At 43.5% G+C, this 22,681-nt stretch overlaps 1 protein-coding gene across 3 annotated transcripts in view; it reads left to right on the top strand.

Moving 5' to 3' along the window:
• The window catches only part of LOC107997067 (ecdysone-induced protein 74EF), a 153,411-nt gene that overhangs the window by 2,240 nt on the left and 128,490 nt on the right, over window positions 1-22,681 (top strand). For 2 of the 3 annotated variants that reach the window (XM_062072267.1, XM_062072266.1), the window contains exon 1: window positions 9,536-11,334. The exons of the other annotated variant lie outside the window; for it this stretch is intronic. The gene's annotated coding sequence lies outside the window, so the exon portion shown is untranslated. Of the gene's footprint in view, window positions 1-9,535; window positions 11,335-22,681 lie in introns of those variants that run through there. 3 annotated transcript variants of the gene reach the window in all.

The raw sequence follows: 22,681 nt of genomic DNA, 5'->3' as shown, positions 1-22,681 counted from the left end.
ACAATTTTTCATTGGCCTCTGTACGAAATGACCTACATTTATGTATTAAATATGTGGATTTGAAATCATATACAATAAGATAAATACGTAGCTTTAGAAGGTCTTCTTGCGTTATGTTTATATTATAATACGCCACGATGCATTTTATATTTATCAATGGCTCGCATATCTTTCAATTCTTTTTTTGTCGACATTTTAATTTTTATAACTTCAAAATTCTGTTCTCGTTAATTACCGGAACGAAAAGAAAAAAAAAGATTCAGGTAGAGGAAGAAAGTAATCGAAGAAATTAAGAGCATTGCGCGGTTTCTGGTTACAGAAAGTTAGCATAAAATGGGTAAGCGTTATGATTATGTAGCGTCATGTTGAATGTATTTATAACGAATCGCGGAAATCATAATTCCAAGGAGACGTAAAGTGAATTACAGAGAAAGTCTCGTGCATACACACTCGCCCATTCGTTTCTGTGTGCTTGATCGCGAACAGTAAAAAATTCTCCTTCGATGAAAAGTGAAATTAACGAAATCGTCAAATCCATCGCTCACGGTAGATTATCAACTTATTCTAGATTATCTTCCGGCAATCTTGTCTTTTCTCTTTATTATCCTTAAAAGAGTCTTTATACATATAAAATGGAGAATTGCAGTAAAAAATAGTAATATATCATATTTTTATAAATTTAAAAAAAGGAAAATTAGAGGAAATTTTATTTTTATATTCTTTTCTTAAAAAGAAAGGAATATCTTTTTCAAAAAAATTCGTTTTATAATAAATATTTAAGTAAATTAAATATTTCAAACAAATTATATTATTTTATTTCTGCTACTTATTTGTTATGCATATATTCAATGCATATGTTATATTTAATACGCGATATAATTAATTAATAATAATAAAAATATATAATAAATGAAGATCTTAATAGCCAGAATTTTTAGAATAATATAATTTCAAAAATATTAGATCTAAATGGCATGTGCTTTTTCATTCATGATACATTTGAATTAAAAATTTTAAAAGAAACATGAAATAATTAAATTACTGCATTTTTAAGATGAAACTTAAGTCTTCATTTATTTGTATAAATAATTACAATAAGCTTTTTTTCCAAAATTATGAAAATATCATTGAAATAGGAATTCACAGTTTAATTTATCCATTTTCGTTGTAGAAAGTATTAAAAAACAGTGGTTAATCAGAGGCTAATAAAATAAAAATTTCATCTCATTACGATATAAAAAGTTACGAGTGTTAAAAGATATTAAGTTTCCTTGTTATGAAACATTAGCAATAGATAAGTAAAATAATAATTTATTACCGGAAGTTCACACTCTCGTTTTACATTTTCATTAATATTCTTTTCACTTTACTAAAAACATATTGAATAATCAACTTTTTATACATCTTTACGTAAACAAAATTAATTCAAACATCTTCAAATTATTCATAAATTTTCAATATCTTTTTAAATTATTATTTTACACGCACACGCATATATATATATATATATATATATATATATATATATATATTTTTAATTGAGGTTTCACAATTTCTTCTTTCAAGAAAAAAACGAGATTGTATAAATCTCTCTCTCTCTCTCTCTCTGCTCTTGGTATTTTCGCGAGCTGTAGGAAAAAAAAAAAAAAGAAAGAAAAGAGGGGGACGAAACCGGTGGAAAAAGTGGAGACAATTTTTCCAGGTTGGCGGTTAAAAGGTGGCGCGATCACAGGGACGATTATTGAGCATTGTTGGGTCCAGGTTGCGATAGAACGAGCGAGTGGGTAATGCTGTACTGTTTGCGCCGGCCCTGCGGGGTCTCTGACCGCCCGTCCGCGCCTCTCAACTCGACTTGCTTGTCCATGCTCTGTGCGGCCTACCTACGGGCTTATGGCTAAAGTCACGTCTCTCTTTCCGTCTCTCCTGCGAGAACTCTCTTGGACGAATTTCACGAAAAGCACTCTTCTCGCGCGACAAAAGAGGGAAGGAAAAAAAAAAAAAGAAAAGAAAAGAAAAAAAAGAAAAGAGGAGCGCCGCCTCTCTTCTTCCCAACTTTCTTCCTTATGGATCACGATCCTCTTGTACGTTTACTATTAGCTGACGCAGCTTCTGTGTACGTTCAGCTGAACTGGCTGTTCGTAAATTTCGTTTCGAACGGTGCGTATAGGTGGTTATTTTTTCAGATAGGCGAGCATTTTTAAACCAAAAACGATACCATCGCTCTTAGAGAATGGTTTTTCACGGAGGTGGATATTGTATTAGGAATGTATAAGAAGAACGAGATGGTATTAGAGTCCCCTTTTCGAAAGTTTTAATATATATTTATATATTATATTTCGAGTGTAAAATTCAATTTTTAGAATTGCTATTAAAGAAATTTTATTTTTTCATTTTAGGGGGATCGCATTGAGAGTGATTTTATAATTCCCGAAATGAAGTGGTCTATCTAGATTGTTTCACTTCTCTTTCAAGCATGCGCACTCGCATATCTTCAAAGAATCGCGGGAAAATTAATTCCGTTCAAAGTATCGAGGAGAGCACGATTTTAGAAAGCACGAAGACAAGCGTGTGTCGTACACACGGATTTCTTTGGCTGACGAAGGATATATTGGTAGCAGGGCTCTGGAATCGTTGAAGGATTAATAGTCCACGATAGTTTTTTTCCTTTTTTTTTTTCTTTCTCTCCTTCCCTCTTATGCAACACCTCCTTTCGTTACACATGCTTTCTAACCACGCCATTACACGATTTTTCGACAGAGGCAAGGCATCGACGAAAGGTATCGTTCTTGCCGCGAAATTCCATGAATCTTGATAAGATACGGTTAAACGAGAGGAAACCATTATGCCTCGTTTGAAGACAACGCTAAAAGTAAAACCGTTCGGTGGTACGTTACGCAACAGATTTGTTCTGTTGAATTCTTGAGCCTCTCTTTGTCTCTAGATCCCTATCTCACGCAATTCAGAATCGAATCGCCAAGTATAAATCAAATAGCGTTCATCTTTTTTCACTTTTACTTCGTTCTTCTCCATCTCTCTCTCTCTCTCCCTCCCTCTTTCTCTCTCTTACATTTCCTATTTTTTTTCCAGATATTCTCTCATCTCTCAGCAGATGATTCCCCGAGTATCACGGCTCGAACGTTCGCCGGCCAGAAGTCTCGTCTTTCGCACGCATTACGCGACGTGATCGTGGTTTTCCTTTACCTTCTCCACACTTCGTAAACAATTGCTGTATCCGGTACACGCGCACACGATCATCGATTATCGGAACTTGGCCGACCATATTGCGGACCATTCTACTTGCCCGATAACTCGCGTCATCTACTACTGTCCGATCCGCACCTACAGAAACGGGCGGGTGTAGGCGTCGTCTCACGTGGGCGCGTATTTTTGTCAACGATTGCGAACGATTAGACGACAATGAGACTGAAAAAACGAAACTCGTATGTAAGCATAATTAGGCCATTGTCCTGGGACGGGGGTGGGGGGAGAAAAGGAGGAAAGAAAGGCTATTCGATTTGTATTTAAGATGACTCGCGATAATTGATCATCAGGCCTTCTTCTATGAATGATCCTATGGAAAAAGAAGGGGAAGAGGGAATCTTCGTCTTATACGTTTGATATTTGTACTTACGATAAATCGCGAACAGAGAGAAAGGAATATAAACGCACCTTCATTAAGCAGGGATATAGGGTAGCAGAGTCAACGACGTGCATGAATTTTTGATGCTGGCATAAGCATGGCACGCTGCAGGAATTTCAAACAACACCCACCGATGCCGTGTATGAATCGTTAATGCATCCACGATCGCGCGTTCGAAACCGATCTCTTCTTCATGGTTAACGCGGAGACGCAGCCGTTCCTCTTACCCCTGAAGCCTCGCTTGTACGTCAGGATAGGTGAGAGAGATAAAGAATAGAGAGAGTAAAGAGATGCAGAAATAAATGGGATCACGATTTTCCTGAATCTCTCCGTTTCTTTCGACCTAGCCAGGAATACGCAAAGAGGAGAGAATTTTATACGAACACCCGGTATTTTGCGGTGTAACGCGCGTACATGCACCGCGGCGCAGCCCTGTGTACATGAACAAACGCACACAAGCCCGACGCCAGTGAACCGAGCATTATAGTGCCCTGCAAGAAACGTCGGCCTGGTGCATTGACCGCGGTTGACCACACGTCATCGAATGAGTGACGTCACACAGTTTCCAGCATGAAAGCTACGTCACGCTTGGTTGCATCCTCCAAGATGCATCCACGAAAATATTCCCCTCCCCTTCTCTCCCTCGCCTCTTCCGCCCTCAGGAGCAAAAAGAAAAAAGAACAATCCAACAGATCAGATTTTAGAAGTTAACGAGTGTCGCAAGAGTTTGATTTGACGAAAAGAAAAAATCACGAACGATGATAAGAGATAATCGACGATGTTATCATCATCCGTTTAGAACCGAGAGCTCCTTGACTCGACCAGCAGAAACGGGTCGAAACCGGGGATGAGTTATCGCGACTATATACGGCGGGCAGCTAAATAATTTTCATTTTTTTTTTTGCACCACGTGTAACTTCCAATTCATCACGGCCGACCGCGGGCTATACGCGGTGCGCGCATGAATAGTTAACGAACGGGCGTAGGAGGACCAGAGATTTTCCTCCTCGACGACGACTATGCGTGCCGACGATGTACCTGCGAGTATAATAGCTCGGTTATACATAGAGCAACGGGTATACCTTTCCTCGATGTATGTATATGTATAAGCGCGGGCGAGTTCGTTCCCTCGAACGAGTAAATCAAGTCACTGGCCCGCGAAGCGGCTGAATGCCTTGAGCCTCGTAAGACTGGCCAAGAATGGTTCGATATTTTTCCCAGTCCCTTGATCCATTCTTGCCGCGCATCCGCGCTATTCATCCCGATATTACTGGTAGCGTTTCTCTCCAACCTCCAAGTTTATACAGGGTGTCCCGAGCCGGGCGCGGCGATTAAGCGGTGGAGTCGAGGGATCGATTCTCGTGGCTGAAAAACTCCTCGTTTCTGCGTTTTTGGAATTATTATTATCGAGGGCGTGGAAATGGAAAAATTGTATTCTCTCTTCCTTTTTTTGCAAATAAAATTATTTCTCGTCCTAGCATTCCGTGTACAACCGTGTTGAAGAAAATATATATTCGATATTTTCTAATTGCAAGATGAAACAAATTTCCATCTCGCGCATACTTTCTAGGAAATTTTCCCGATCTTACAATCGAATTATTCATCTCCGTCGATAATATTCCAATTTTCTCGGGCTTATTATTTTATTTATTCGGTGAAAACACCCGAGTTTCTATCTCACGACTCCTCTTTCCACAAGTTTTGAGCTTGTAAATATCGTCAATTCGAGACATGGTCGGCCTCGAACGATCGCATCGATACGAGGGGCCATTTAACCGACTGCAACGCGCAAAGGAGGCAGCTGAGCTACGAGAAAGTATCCGGCAACTTTCTCCGGTGGGTTTTAGTTTGCACCACGGGTCACAAGGCACACGGACAAGATCGAGCCACTCTTGTCCGCGAGCGAGCGTATTTCTGAGAGAGTCCATCAGTGGATGGATTAGCATGGATTCTGGTAATTCGAAGAGCCGTTCGGGGAGAAAAGATCTTCTCGATTCGTCGAAGAAGAATTCCCGAAGAATCTAACGCGGTGGATCGAGCCAGCAACGAGATTTTGAAAGTCTCCGCCGATTATATTGGATAATGGCTTCCGAATGGCATCCACTTCCGCCAGTGAAAACGGAAGCTTAACTCGAATTGACTTTACTCACGAATCCCACCGAAGCCGTTAACACCAGCTTTCATCTCGACTTAATTATTCACCGTTGGAATTTCGATTGTTTGAAAATGAAAAAGTTGCTTTCAAGAGAATAAAATCACTTTTACTTTCGAATGGACTTACGCCCTTAGTTATTAAATAATATTTTTGACGCCGAGGCGTACTACTATGTTGAAAGTGAAAGTGGTAGTAGACACCGCTGCGATAGTCCCATAGTGCATATGTTGTTTCACCGTGATGAAAAATCACTCTCGAAAGCTGCTCTCAAGCTGCTTTTCCACTCTCGCCTCTTTTTTTTCGAACGGAGCGACGAGAAGGCGAAAAATTTCCTTTCTCCTTCCCTCGAACTGTGTAATTTTAACGGACGAATCGCCACAACGAATCGATGGAGGACGAAACGTGCGAAACGATCGTTGAAAGGTCGCGTTCACGAGATTCATTACGTCGGAAGATTGAGTAATGGAATGATTTCGTGTATATATATATATACGAGAATAGTTCCTTCCTTCTCGCCACCGAGCGATTATCAGGTGCGAGCCGGTGGTTATTAGGCAATCGGTATACAGGCCAACGTTAACATTGGCCCGAATATTGGCCAGTGGCCCCGCCGTGTGCTGCTTCGCCGCGCGCGACATTCGGCTCACGATAGTTAGCCTCCTTTCCTGACTTTGAATCTGGCCTGTGAGTGAACCGATGTCGTTGACTGACACTGACCCACTAATCGTGCGTTAACACCGATCTTGGACCGGGTGGACGTGAACCGATCGACGAGAGAGATCGCCGCCACCTTTTTCTTCCTCTTCTTTCTCCTTTTTTTTTCCTTCAGAAGGTAAAAAGCGAGAGTTTACGACTATTCCCGTCTCCCTCTTCCTTTCCGAGTCTCAGATATATTCTTCTTCGAAAGAAGAGCGATTCTCTGCACAGATACGGAAACATCGCGGAGGAGAGAACGTCATAGCTCTTCGACCGTTTCAACTTTCTCCTCGTTGAACGAAGTGCAGAAAAACCGAGATTGATTTAACGTTGCCTCGAATATTTAGGAAGCGAATGTATCGCATCGATATATACATATATACATCCAATCTCACGATCGTTCCCCGAGAATCTTTGTCAACCGGCCAGGTGAAAAGCGAGAGTGATTGGTGGAACGGCAGTACGCCAGTAGTTTTACGCAAACGCGTGCGGTCTGGCTGTCTTCTGGGAAGCCGTACGCGAACTCTCTGCCATCAGGCGTGTGCGGGGAGAGAGGATCTTTTTTTTCTCTCTCTCTCTCTCTCCTTTTTTTAACCTCGTTAAATTGACTACGTTCTCGCAAGCACTTATATCTGCTTCGCTAATGGGGCAACGTCCCACGCGCGAGTTGCGCGGGTGAGAGAAGAAGCGAGAGAGAGAACGGAACGGAAGTGGGGATACCGGGGAGCCTTTGAGGTGCATTTATTTATATATTAGAAGAAGTAGAATTCATCGCTTCTTTATTTCGCGGCTGTGGATTCCAATGGAGCGAACAAGGACGGGGACGGAGGTGAGGAAGGAGGAGGAGGGGGCGGTGCCTCGCGGAGGAGGTTACCGAATTTATGGCTGTTGGAAGGCGAGCACATCGGAGGGAGAAGAAAGAGAACCGCGTGAGAGGCCAGTGAAAGTTTATTAAGTCCTAGTATACGAAACAACACACTTTACTGAGCCGTATGCACGTGAAAAACGTATGCTAGGCGCGCGCGCGCGCGCGCGCGTGTCTCGAGTCGTGCGATGCTTTAATGCGTGGTGCAAACTGCATCGCTATCGGACTACGCTCGATTCTTTATGCGTCAGCTTTTGAATGTCATTGAGTTAGGAACAGCCAGAACGAACCGATCGACCGTTTATTATTTTTTTCTTCTTCTTCTTCTTCTTCCTTCTTTATATATACGCGTGCAATCAGACAGAAATTTATTATCAATCATCGGTTGCGCTTCGAAACTTTTACTCTTGAAGAATATTTGTGTGTATGTTCCGTGTACCATAGGTTAATCTACGCGCGTCGGGGAAAAAGAAGCGTGAAGGATACTTTTAATTATATTCTCCATTTGTATTATTATTGTCGCTATGCAATGATGATGTTCGCGTGATAGCGATTCGTCACGTTGAATAGAATTGTTTGCACTTTTAAAAATAGTCGAGAGGAGAAGGTCCTGATGAGGATGATGGCTTAATCTTTTGAGTTCCTATTCAGGGTCGTTCGTTTCCCGGTGAAGACGATTACAAGCAAGGCTCCTCTGCCTCTCTCTCTCTCTCTCTTTCTCTCGCGCTCCAACACTCTATCTCTCCCCTCCTATCTCTTCGTTTTTTCTCTCTTTCTTTCTCTCTCTTTTTCTCATTCTTTCTTTCTCTCGGCTGGCAAGTTCAGCCAACTCAGGCAGCACGAGGAATCAACGTGGGCCCAAAAGGCCCCCGAATATTTATGTCACGGCAAAGTCGAAGAGAGCCGAGACCTTGACTGTGTGCCGCAGGCGGTCTCCTCGCTACGTTCAAATGTTAGAAATTTTTGCTTTTCGAATTCGTGAATCGAAGCGAAGGCCGATCGCCACTTCCTAATTCGGATTCTGCTCCTCTTTTGCATATTTGGGATACGTGACCGATCTCTCGTATCCCCCTTTATTTTTTTTTCCTTGTAATACTTTAATAATCCGCGTCGTACGATTAATTTATTTGACGAAAGGTGAATCGTCGCAACAAGGACGATTAAAACGTAGCATTGTTGTTACGCTTTATCTTATTTTTCAATAAGAAAGACCGCTGGGAATATTGAGTGACTCAGCCCGGAAGAGTTTTGAAGAGTCTTCGTCCTCGGCGGGAAACCGCGGAAAACGCGCGAAAGTCGCGTCGAGGACGGTTGCGCGGTATGTCGGCTAGAAGAAAAGACTTGCACTTTCGTTAGAAAGTCTCGGGAATCGACTCCGCCATCCGTGGCAACCATCGAGAGAACCTAACACGGTGAACGTGGATTAACGCTGCCTGTCTGACCAAACTCGGAGTCCCACTACTCACTTTACCCTTAGCCCTACATACACGCTCGATTCCGCCTTTGCCTTTTTGTTCTCGTTCCTTGGAACGACGCGAATCATGGTTGTGAATGTATTGATAAAAAAAAAGGGGGGGGACAGAAACAGAGAACGTAATTTTTTTTATTATATAATATATGAAAAAAAAAAATAACATTTACACATAATGTGTTAGAGATAACGAGAATTGTCATTTCGAATCGATCTATCACGCCTACCTTCTAGGTAAGGTTAATTACGGCAATTTGCGGCAATGACAACTGCATTTGAACAATCGACGATTTCGTATCGTCGTGTTGACGTTGATCATTAATATATATATATATACTCTTAATACTCGAGCCCTTTAAATCGCATATATAAATTCGTCGGCGAGGAAAAGGGAAATTTATTTCGCGCCTCGACTTAGCTGTCGATTGAAAAGTACGCCTCGTTTCCGTGTGCCGTTCGAATAGTTTTTGCTCATGTAGAGAGTGCATAAGCGTACGTGTCCCCGTCGCGAATATGTAAAAGAACGATTTGCAACTTCGTACTGATTTTCAAACGGATTTCGATAAAGCGAACGCTGCGCGTTTCGTTCCGTTCATCGTAATAACAAGGCGTGTAAATAGTCATTTGAATGCCAACGCGTTCTGCACATGCTTGGAGAGAACGGACGTTGGTCGAGGAAGACATTGTGTGCCTTGTTGCATTCAGTCGCACGGTGGTTACATTCTTGTACACCCTCGCGTCCATGAAGACGTGTATATATCCCTGTACATATGTGCTATGGACAACACATATATGCGCTAGAGTGCCCCTTGAATATAGAACAAATTACATACGGAGCATATACTCTGCCTCTCGACTCTTCTCGCGTATGCACGTGCGAATCTACGTATATTTGTATACGCGGGTGTGATATCGCCTTTACGATTGACCGTGTTCCGTCAAATTTCTTGGGAACAGCTTTGACTCTTTGGTTATTCTTAATTCGTATTTTTCTTTTTCTTCTCTCTTTTTCTTAATTCCATGAGCTAACTCCCATTTTTATATTGAAACGTCGTATAATTCAACAGGCATTAAATAGAGGTGGGAAAAAAAGACAAGCAATTCCACTTTCTCGTTAACTCGTGCTTGCGATTCCGGTTATAAAATAGTCCCGCGAAATGCTTCCGTGCGACAACGATACACGGACGATACACGAGATCGACGAAGCGCTCTAGAGAGTCTAGAATCGTGTGCGCGCTCGTGAGCCCGCACACGCGAGAAACGAAGCGACAACGCTCGTTCTGCCAGTGTGCGCTATTCGCAATGTGTATATACGTGCGTGCATGCGCCTGCTGCTGGGTTGCGAGTGTATGCGACTCGGTGGCCGTGGCTATGGCCTTACGAACCCCCACCAGTCAACCGCTCCGAATCCACACGGCGTGTGTACCCCCCGTACTCTATGTACATAGATCCCTAGAGTTCGAGAAAGATGCAAGATCGGTGAAGCGAGAGCAGGACAGATGGGAGAAAGACAAAGAGAGGGAGAGCACGTTAGTGCGAAAGAGGAAGAAGAAGCGCGAGCTAGGAGTGGAATGGCAGAGGGGAATGGCGAGGGGGAGGGGGAGGAGGGAGAGTGTCGCGAGCGTGTCTAACCTAGGATAGTGGCGTTTAGTGGCGGCTAGGCTAGGCAAACCGAGGTTCGCTGCTCGCGCGTTACGTTCAGTGTTCCTTCGCGCTTCGGCCAAAGACTCGTACGCCTCGTGTCACGCAATCCGTCTTCTTTCCCCTTCGCTACGAACCCCTCCGCGTACAGGAGAAAGGATTTCGAGAGAGTCGTCGAAGAGGAAAAGAGACCACCGTGAAACGCGAAGCATCGCGAGCGCATAATCATACGCCATCATTAAGCAGCACGAGCTTCCTGAATTTCCCGCGGTCGACAGTATACCACGGCTGCGCGTCACTCTGCGCCCACCGGACGATTTTGACTCGAGTCGTTGCACGGCATCGTACTGATTGGACTGTGTTAAAAGATTCTGTGCGGTTCGTTTTCGTTGAATCGATAGAGGCATGGCCGCTTCTTTCTTCTCAATCACACGTGAAAGAACAGTTACTGATTATTATGCGTACGCGTAGAACCACCATTGTTGAATCGAAAACAAAACTTTTTTACGTCGCGACGTCGTGTTGATACGTTGCGCGCGCTTCCCAATCAGAATACCGTAAACGTTGCGCGACCCAAGTTCGTAACGTCTTTTTTCGTTCTCTCTTCCTTTCGACGAATCGAAGGTGACTTGTGGTCATCGTGCGGCCAAATAACCGGACGAAAAATTGTTTATGTTTTCGGTGACTCAGAAGAAGTGGGATCGAAGTGGAAATAGAAACAGGGAAACAGGTTGGGGATACCAACGGTCAGTAGTAGAGTGTGTGCAACAGAAATCGGTGTGCGTCGAAAGTATCCAAGCGTCCAGTCTATATTTTCTTCGACATCGAGCGTCGTAAATCGTCATCGTAAATCGGGATATACAGAGGTAAGAGAAATTAACATTGATTAGTTAAAAGAAGTAATCGAATACACCGTGTGTTATGTAAAAGGATTGAATAGCGATTCGAAGTATGCTTGCTTCTGTGATTGGTGATAGTTAGAGATGGCGGTAAAGTCGAACGCGTTTGAATACCACCTACACGAGTCGGTTTGACAAATGCGGAGTGCGAGACGCAAAGCAATAATAGTGATTTAATGAAAGCGCCGCGATCGAATGTCTTCGGCGGGATTACCTAACAAAATCTTTTCTCCGGGTAAAAGCGAATCTCGCGGAACGATGGTGACGGTTCGTTCGGCCGGGGTGAAAATGAGCAACCGGACGGTAATCGCATACGATCAAGGAAGTGATCACGCATTATGGTTCGGTGTACCACGAGATATCGGTTTACATAAAAACGATTAAATTCTATGGTGTACGCTCGGTTTTCTGCGTCAGTTTATGGACGCAATTGTAAATAGCGTTTTACGAATCAATACACTTCTCTCTTCAACTCGTCTACCTTCCTCTCTCTGTCTTCTCGCAACTATAGCATAACTCGCGTTACTATTGTATCGATTATATAAAATTATCGTAACCGTCTCTGATGATTCGAGCGAAGATACCATGCAGGAAACAACTTGCTGTATATACACGCGTCGATCCTTATCTTTTGCAAATCTATACGTATTAGCTACGATTGAGCACGGGAAACGAAATGGTTTGCACGGTTTATCGAGAATGCGAGAGAAATTGATGGAATCATAACGAATCGTGTAAAATATCGATTCGATTGGAATCGATTTTCGCGAAAAATGATAAAAGATAGTTTTATATATAGGGATATATTTAGAGTATAGATTTTTGTAATTTCATATCGCTCGGATAATCAATGTAAACAGACAAAGCATCGAATACGCAGATCTCATATGCACTTGTGCATGTATTCACGCGCGTAGAAATAAAACGCAACTATATTTTGTCCAAGTATTTTCAGCCCGGACCAACCTTCGGCCCTCAACCATCTCAGTCTTTCATTTCTTTCCTCTCTCTCTCTCTCTCTCTCTTCACTCTTTCTCGATCTCTCCTTCTCCATTCTTCGCTTGGCTTCAACTCAGAAAACTTCGCGACTCTTTAATATAGTTATGAGATTTATAGTTGCACGCGAGTCTCGCGTTCTCTCTAATTCTCTAGTGCTATCGGCGGTTAAGCGGATGACCTTGGTTGGTTACTCAGGGCCGAGGGCCAAAACTTGGTCTGGTGTTTAGCATCACGCGGTATACATTCGATAAATATTGAGATACAAGACACCAGCGCGGTATAAGGGCCCCGTAGCCTCGCGCCCCATATATACCAACGTCCCTGAAGTTTGATACCACGTGGAACGCGCTCAGTAACGCTCCTCCTTCTCCTCTCTCGATTCATCACGACTCTTAATCCGTTCCCTCTTCTGCGGATAACCTACGATCGAATACTCGTTTCTTTCCATTTCTCTCTCTTTTGCCATCGTCCTTCTCGAGTGATCGATGACGATTATTAGCCGAAACTAACACACGTTTTTAAAGAAGATTCCGAGAAATCGAAGCTCGCGACTTGTTTTAAACCGTTAATCGTTCGTAATTGTTTTTCCACCATGTTTCTCGCCTCCGCATCACGTAATTTTCACCATGTGTGCGTTTTCTTCACACAATCGATCCGTTTATTTCCATAACATTATATTTTTTTGATATGACATCAATTATGTGGCGTTCGATAAGATCGCGATGTACGTAACCGTCTGGTTTTCAAGAGCGAAGTTCGCATCTGTGTTTACGTTTTCACGCAACCAGCTCGCGTTTGTTGCGTACATGTTAAGTATATACGTTATGCGACATCCAAAAACAAAGGTCGGTTGTTGTGGTGGCGCGTGTCGACAGCATTGCAATTATTTTTTACCGGGTAAGGAAAGCAAACACGGTCGCCCCCGATCGTCCTTGATCGCTCATGCATCCTGCCCGATTATTGCGGCACGCGTTTGTTTAACAATTTACCGCGCTCTCGAAGGGCAGAGTGGCATGTCGAAATATAGGTCGCCGTTTTCCTGCACCTGCGTCTCCGATCACACAGGAAACAACACCGGTTTATCGCGATCATTTCCACGTATACGTGTACCTATACCCACATATCTCGAGACCCCTCCCCTCCCCTCTTCTTTCCTCTCGAATCCTAGCTTAAGGACAAGGAGATTCGAAGGCCCGAAGGTGACACGTCGAAGGTGGCTCGGTAAAAGTAAATGACCTTAGGCCGGAGAGACGAAGCTGAAGAGGAAAGGAAGGCGTGCGTGTGTGACCTATCCGTCCGTCTAGGTCTACGAACTCGAATTGGGCCGGAGCCTTGACTCTCCCGAGTGTATTGGCAAGTTCGAAGCCCCACCCAGGGCCCCTCTCCCTCCACCATTACCCCCTTGTTCCCCGAATAACCGCCCCTGCTTCGTTGATACGTAGCAACGACCTTCGAGTGGAAACACGTTGTTCGCCCGTCGTAAGATCATGGACCTAACCTTTCTCGAGCAGGGCACGAGGGGGCGCCCCTTGACGTAACACCGATCGTCCCGTGTAGGTAGCGGCCAAGAAGAGAAAGAGCACGTGAAACGCGGTCATGGTCAAGGGTAGGCCGAAAACCTACGAGGAAGAGGAAAATTCCTCTTCGTTTGGCATTTGTTATTCTCTCTCTCTCTCTCTCTCTTTCCACTCGACCGTTGACGATAATTGCGAAGGTGGGTTAATTGGTCGAAAAAGGAGATGACTCGAAGATCTTTTCCCGCAATTGCGTGAATCACTCGGTTTTATACATGGTATCGAGCTCGTGTGGACGGGTACGTGCATGCAGCTGTGTAGCAGGCGCGAAGTTCTCGCATAGGACGGTTTTTCGGTTTTAATAAATAGCCGGTTTTATATTGTTGCTTCAGGCGTCCAATTAAGAAATTGGTTTTTCTGGTGGATGCCTTCGGCGCGGAGTTGTTTCGTTGCCGCGCAACTGGTATGAAACAAGAATAATGCTGAATCAAATGTTATTGTTGCGCCGATTAAACAATTACTCTTCGGCTGAGTTTAGCCTCACCTTGAAACGGTTTACCTTCAAAACACAGGAATGTACGATTAAGTACATGCCCGTTAAAACAGAGTGGCTTGCATTATTGCGCCTCTCGGTTTACGTGTGACTTTTACAACAGGCGAAAGAAAATAACGTTTCGTCAAACCCACACGAAACAGTCGACGTTTCGTGTGACGTGTACGGAAAAAACAATTGATCGGTGATAAATTAACGGAATAAACTCGGTTGATAAACTCCCTCCCGAACGGTGAACGCGGGGGAGGAGGGGGGATTATCACCAACGTTTCCATCGGTGGAAAGATGAAATTTATAGTCGTAAGCTCGTAAGCCAAGATTGTCCTTTACCACCACGTGGATATATGTCTCGACACGTGCGGTATCGTTATCTTGTAACTCTTATGTATGCAGAAAAAAAAACGAGATGTTTGTTCAGATTCAGTTTGTTTGCAATATCGTGCCGCGCGATTTTCTTTCCCGCCGATTCATTATGCAATACTCGCGAACTCGAGAATTATTTTCGGAAATGATTCTTGCCAAAAAGGTACTCTCGAACCGTCACGCGTGTGTAAATATTTTATCGAAAATACGAATTCTTTTTTACTTTATCCTCCGTAATTTCGACTAGGATCGATCCCAATCCTCGAATGACCGAGCAAAATTGAAAAACGCTCTCTTTAATTAAACAACTCTCTTTTTTATATTGGAAAATTAAAATTAAAATTAAATATTCCAGGCAATCGTTATTTCATCGAAGAGAGAGCATTTGATAAATAATCGGAATAATTTGCTGGGATTTTAGACGAGGAGGAAAAAAATTTCATTCACGTTTCCCCCCCTCCTCCTCCCAGAAAGCTCGCCACAGCTGAGCAGCAATTATCAACGCGCGATCAAACGGTTAGTTCGGGTCAACGTCTAAATAACCGAAGGTGGAAATAGACCGTTGGGATGCGTGGATGGAATTCTAGGAGGTGATTCGGCCGCGAAGTGATGTCACAGTTTGTCCATCCGGTGAAAGATCGTTCAAGTTGGCACTTCTCCTGGCCCTAGCCTTAGAGTGGCGCTACCCACGGCGCAATAAAAGCGGAAGGCTGAGCGAGGTTGGAAGGCCGCGTTCGAAGCCTCTGTCCATATATACCCTATTCGACTTAACTTCCACGCCGATTCTTTCTACCACTGCCATACATCTTTCCCTTTCTCGCAGTCTATCCACGATCAGGATCGCGTACGGCGACGTGACTCGTGATACCGGGACGTCCAACTGACCGTTTTTCCTATGCATAATGTCCCGCGCTTCTCTCTCTCCCCTCCCCTCCTTATACCTCTTTATTCATCGTTCGTTGCAGGGCGTCGGTGTAACTTGGAGAGGATCGATTCCTGGGAGATCGTACGCGAAAGTTGGTAGGATAGGATAGATATATCCAGGCTTATTTATCGAGTTATAAGGAATTTATAGTTTAGATAGGAGCGTGGCGGGAATAGAGCGCGATGGTGATGTAACGGAGACAGAGGAGGAGTCTATTTCTGTCTCGCTTCGTCTCACGGGCGGAAAATTCGATCGCTTTTAAACTCGGCTTAATTTTTGCGCTCGTTTCGAATTCGAAGGTTGTCTCGCGAATTTATTAACGCCCTGTGTATTGCCTTTCGACTCGCATCGGATTAGGATCGTGTGGTGGCCGAATCGAAATTCGAGCACACGCGAAACACGATGGAATCATTCAGGATGATCTTTCCTCGGTTCTTAAACCGGTTTTAGGGAATGGATAAGACGCGTAAAGGTGACAAAGCGTCGTAACGAAAAAGTTATATATATACATATATATATAACGTGATCCTTAAATGCATATGGGTCTAATAAGAAGCAAGATTTTCGTTTTTAACGCGTTTATCGGAATAGGCGTCTTTATCCTTGCAATATCGTACCGCCACGGCTGCTACATCGGTACAATTCTCGGAAAATACGATACTACTTAACACGTTGAATCGTTAAAACGTTTTTAGAAAGACAATAGCCATTCGTACCGTTGAATCGAAAAGGACACGCTCGTGTAAAATATTAGAAATGTTTCGTTTCGAGCAACTCGAAGTAACTCGCCGATTTTTATTCGCTCGCTATAATAAATCTATTTGCATAAACAACACGTCGATAATACACGGTACCTCGATAATACGCGGTGTAAAATAGCGAATTTTCTCGCGCGTATTCTCGTTCTCATCGGGGAATAAAAAAATAAAAATGATTATCCGGGCTCACCCCGTGTGATTCAATGATCGCGACAACGATTGACGTCAACGACCTTCTCTTCTCTTCGAATTCGCGGAACGTACGATTTCCAAAAGCCGAGAACGGAAGAAAGGGAGGCTCGCTTTCGAATTCGAAGATTGATCGAACCGCGCTCTTTCCTAGATCCGATTGTTGGCCAGTCAACGCGGATGACGGCGTTTCGCGCGTGGAATTGTCAGCCCTTTATTCCTGCCCGCACGCGCTTTATTATAAAACGTGTCTTTTATGGATCGCCCCCCTCTCCCCCCCTCGATGATGATCGAGCTCCATCGAACGCGTTTGAAGAGTGTCCATCGCCTTCGAGGAAGTTGTCCGGCTTGCCAATAACCGTTAAACACGCTCTTCGGATGGATATCGGCGCACGTTTTTTCTTTTTTTCTTTTTTTTTTTTTTTACGAACGATAACCGAACCGAAAGTGTTTCGATCCCTCGATTAACTCTGATCGTGAGAAAGTTATCGGTTTAAGATTAGATAGTAATAATATAATAAGATCGATTTTCCATTCGCTCATTGAAAGATAATCGCCATCTTCCAAAATGGAGAAAAAGGGAAATGGATTGGAGGATTTGAATTTTCTGTGTAACAATGTGAAACGATAGCCTCGAAAATGGAGTGTGCATATTATTCCAGTAAAAAGAAAAAAGAAAAAGAAGAGGGGAGATACATCAATGTTTAAGAATTTGAATCGTTTGAAGGTATTCTATTCTGATCAAATGATTCCTCGATCGTGGGACGAAGTCGAGTACGTAGGATTAATCGATGGAAACGGAGGAGACGATTAAAATTTAATGAAACCGAGAATTTCGCAATTTACCTTCGATCTCTACGAGTAAAAATTCTCCTCGAGAAATTTCGATTCAACGAATTCGACGTCCGATCTTCTCGAGACGATCTCTCACTTCGATTCTATCAGAATCTATAGAAACGAAGAATATAGGATTAATCGATCGAAAGAGCAGAGAGATTGAATAGAATCCTCGATCTATTTTCACAATCCCCTCGAGCTGCCCTCGAGTTCGTTTCTATATAACGTAACGCGCAGAAGAAATCCGCGAGATCGATCTCGCGGAGAGTCCAAAAAAGCACGTCGAATCGGGAAGGAGCGCGAGAGATCGGCAGCCGAGGCGAGACAGAGAGAGAGAGAGAGAGAGATCTTTACCTTGCTCGGGGCACAAATCAAGGCCCTTCTTTGCTCTCGAAGGCCCCCACATGACTCAACCTTATTATTATTGTTAGTTTTACACCGTCACACCGTTCCCGTGTGACGCACACATCGCTCGCTCTTGTCTCTCCCCCGCCTCCCCCTCCCCTCCCCTCCCCTCCTGCCCCTCTCCCGCCTCTGCCCGCCTCTTGCGCGTCGTTGCAACGTATGCGTGCACATTGCGTAGAGATTACGCGCGTACCGCGCGCGTGTTGGTGCGTATACGCGGCTCGACTAGGAAGTGCAAATCACTAGCTAACAGTGTATAGTATTCGCGGCAAGCTCAACATTCCCACCTCGTCAGGGACGCCTAAGAGGTTATTTTCAACACTTCGCCCCGCGGATCGGACACGTGTGCGCCTATCCGGATGGCCACGAGCCCGCAACCATGTCGGAATAGCGTGCGAAATTTTCTCCTTCGCGAAATTTCTTTTCATCCTCGCCAAATCCCTACTTGTTATCAAATGCGTGTGCGATGGTCGAGCGAATTGATTCACTTTCTTCTTTTTCTTAATGGGTTGGTCTTTCTTTCTTTCTTTTTTTTCTTTCGCCAGAGAGGTTTAATCTCTAATCAGATCGAGATATCTGATAGATGGCGCGAGCGAGTTGAAGCATTGTGGATAGATCTCGAGGGCTTGATTTTGATGCTAATCAACGTGTGAGTAGATTTAATCTTATCAAGGCGTTGATTGTAACTTGTAATCTACATTGGATTATAAATCGTTTGTTTTATTTCTGTAGAAAGTTTTTCTTATAATTTTTAAATTAAGATCAAGGATTATCGTAATTTTCGGTTTAGATTTGTGAAATTGTGAATTTTTAATGTATCATAGATCGCGGATTTTTAAAAATATTTCGCTTCTGTTTTTCTTTCTTTCTTTTTCTTTTTTTTTTTTTGTACATTTTCTACCGAATAAATTGAAATTGTAATCCGTTCGAAAAGTTCGATTTGAAATTCGAATCGATGGTATATGACGTTCGTTGACTTTGGCTTTGGTTTTTCGTTCGCCAATACAAATTTCGCACAAGATTGTTCCTATGTTTTCGCTTCGAAGAAACGAACCCTCGTATCGACGAATTTTTGATTTACGCCGACCATGCCGTAACATCGTAGATCAAATTTTCTTGCACAGCGACTCGAAACCGTTGTTTACCAATTTCTAATTTCGTAAGGTAGATAAATATTGTGATTTGGAGAGATAAGAGGGGCACACAGAGATAATTTAAAAAAAGAAAATACACCAGATTAATTTCCAACCGATTGAATTAAAAAGGCAGATTAAAATTCGAACAAATCGAATCGTATGTATAAAGTTGCATCGTATTCGAAATATAGCCTGTTGCGTCTAAAATTAGATTCCCTTACATTAATCCACATAACTTCGTAACTCGTTGCGATCGCTTGAATTGAACAGAACTGATCGAATTTTTCCACTTTCTGATCTGAACAGATCAGATTTCGAATTCGACGCACGATATATATATATATATATATATACACGCATATGCATAACCTCGATCTACGTATACGATAGATCCATATCGAGCTCCGTAGAACCACAATCGCGACGACGATCGAGATCCGTCTCTTTTTGATAAAGAATCGATATATACCGCGATGATGCGGTATTTTAACGCGTTGAGAGATTCTCGGTTCAAACTCGGTGTTGGATTATAGTAAACTCTGGTAATCTCCTACTCCCCCTCCCCCTGCCCTCCCCCTTCCCCCCTCATTATCATTTAAATTCGAGGACACGAATCACGATCTGGAATTTTCCGCGAGGCCTCTCGCCGTTTCGTTTGATTTTGCCACGCGACCTCGCTTTGTTTATAGAGTGTGCAAAATCGTCTTGCAATATCGTTCAAACACTCGAGTATCGACATCGTTGTTTTTCGATAAATATTTTGGGAGCCGTGATGCGAAATGTTGCGAAATCTTACGTTTCGGCGGCCCGATCGAAATAAAATTAAACGATGGCGATGCGCTAAACTGGCGATTTACGCGCGTGACGATATCCATCATTCCTCATACGTTTCTCCTCATACGTGCATACTTCCAGCTATTTGCATGTCGCTAAGTATAGGCAAATACAATGCGTATTATTAAATAAATATACCTCGTCCAACTTGCTCGATCGATCCACACCTCGAAGTGATCAACTTCAACATTTCGATGATCGAGCTCTGATCGGATGGATATTGTGCGAAAAGTTGAGAAGAATTAGCGGAGGGAAATTTGCACTTTCGTGTCTTTATTTTTTTTTATCGAAATATCGAAATATTCTCGTTGGAAAATCGGAAGGAATCGTGGCGTTATCGCACGGATCGATTGGATAGACGGTAGGCATAAAACATGATACCTGCACGGTTGTATAGACAGTCATGCGTCTGTCTTTCTTCGAGTCTTCTATCACGTTCGCGCATTCATAAAACCGTCCGGCCCTCGTGGACCGGCCTCGAGAGTTTCTACGATCGTCATTACGCCTCCAAGGCGGTCGCTTGTCGGCCCTGGACCGTCATATACCACCTCTATAGTCAATCGCCTAGCGCGGACAAGCGAGACGGATTGATAGAGCGACGAGAGATAAAACTATTCTCTCTATCGAGCATGCGGCGTGCACACATGTGTATATACGAAACTGTAGCCAAGTACATCCAATTATCGCTAGTAGACAATGAGCTCCAAGGTTTCGCGTCCACGAATCTCGATGACCGTCGTCCGTGCATTTTTTCTGTCGCCGTATCTCTAACTGTTGACTGATCCGGAGAAATAACGCACGATGGTATTTCTAACGAGAATTATCGAGCGAGAAATATACGCGAATCGGTGCCAAATAAACTCGAATCTTCTAACAATGCAAAATATGTTGCAAGTACACACGGGATGGTAGTATAATGCGCCGGAATTTCTGATTGGTTTGTCTTTTAAGGAAAGTATTTTTTTGTAATCGTTTGTGGTGTTATTTTTATCTGATGACTGTAACGCTTATTTTTATCCTAATATATCATAGAACTCGGTAATATGATAGGAATTTATTAAAAGAATTTTTAAAGTTGTGCAAACGCGATATATTATTGCCTAATAATATTTTACTTGTTAAAATAAAGAATGCGAACGACTAAAATTTCGTTCGCACGTAAACCAATGGAATTTACCTATACCGCGAGCGGCACGACAAAAAGCACTAGAGATAGTTCTTCTCAACGAGCACGGCTGGTAATAAAAGCCTCGTTACTTTTTCAAATTTCCCTCGCCTTACGTAAGAGAAGACCGAATCGTTCGAATCACGCGTTGACGGGAAAGAAGCGGGAATATTCGAAGAAAGATTCAAGAAAATATCGAAACGATTTATAAACGATATCGATCGAGTAGTAGAATCGAGGTAATTCGCTGTGCATGCAACGATCACCGATTCGCAACGTCCATTTGGGGGCACGCGTTACATAAAAATGCGGCGTGTCTTCCGGTAATGCAATTATTGACCATACCGACGGTTCCGTAAACAACCGTGCGCTCCGCTAATGCGTCCAAAGACGCCAAGATTCCCGCGCTTCTCCGGGGCCCCGGCTTAAGGTTATGGCTTGCTCTAGGAGTGCATTAACCCCCGGAGTCGGCTCGAGAGCACACCGTAGAAGAAGTGCGCACAAGTGGCGCGAAGGGGAACGGAGAGAAGCTCTGCCGACTACTCTCTCTCTCTCTCTTTCCTTCTTTCTTTCTCTCTCCGCGCAGTCGATGCTTCTCTCTTTCTTCCTTCGTTCGCTATCTCGGTCCCTCTATCGTGCTTACGGCAGCGAAGCTAGGAGCCGTGCTCGCCTTGCCGAGTGCGATGCAAGCGCTTTTGCGAAGTCAGGGGCGGCCCAGGGGGAGGGGGAGGGGGAGGTAACGGTGGCAGAAACGGTGTGGGGGACGCGGGGGAACGGTGGCTACGGTTGCAAAGGGGGGCAGAGTGGAGGGCGGCCAGCGGTGACGCCGGCCAGACTTTCTCCGAAGAGCGAAAGTGAGAGGGCCTCCCGGGATTGTGCGCCCCCCTGTTGATCTAGGGGACAAGGGGGGACAGGGTTCTTGCTTTCACCGTGGCCAAACCGACGCTGCTGCACTTTTCTGCGACGTAGAAACGAAGGAGGCGCGCGATATATTGTTATTAAGAAAACGAAAAGAAGGAACAATCTTTGGGTGTATAATATATATATATATATATATATATATATGGATATGTATGTAGAATGAGGGGGAGGGTTGCTCGGTAAAGGGGGAAATATCGCATCTTTATCGTAAATGTCTCTTGGTCGGTCTCTAGCAACTTTGAATTCTTGCTTTCACCATGACCTAATCCATGCTTCGTCACTTGGTGCAACTTCTCAGTAACGTAGTTAGAAAGGAAGGGGATAGTGCGATAGTATGTGATCGTTATTATAAAAAGAAGAGAAATTTTCACGATTTGAAATTAAAGGAAAGGATCGTTTTCTTATTTGTATAAGAATCTTTTCTAGAGACTCTACGTCCCTTGAATCTGAGAAGAAGAGAATTTACGACTCGTATCCGTAATATCAACGACTTAGAAATAAAAGAATCTTTTTGTCGGTCTATGGAAGATTGATTCTAAAAACTTGAATCATTTCAAAAGAGAAAAAAAAGAGAGAAAACAAATCTTCGAGATCCAGTTTGTATACCAATTAAGCCTACTCTCAAAGAATCGAGCTCCTCCTATTTGAGATATCGTTGGAATTTTGTAATCGCACCGATAAATCGATGCTCGATCAGATTGCAACTATCGGGCGA

The sequence above is a fragment of the Apis cerana genome, linkage group LG3, assembly GCF_029169275.1.
Source record: "Apis cerana isolate GH-2021 linkage group LG3, AcerK_1.0, whole genome shotgun sequence".
NCBI classification, from domain to species: Eukaryota; Metazoa; Arthropoda; class Insecta; order Hymenoptera; family Apidae; genus Apis; species Apis cerana.
Note: the sequence above shows the minus strand (reverse complement) of the source record. Positions and strands in the feature narration are given on the sequence as shown.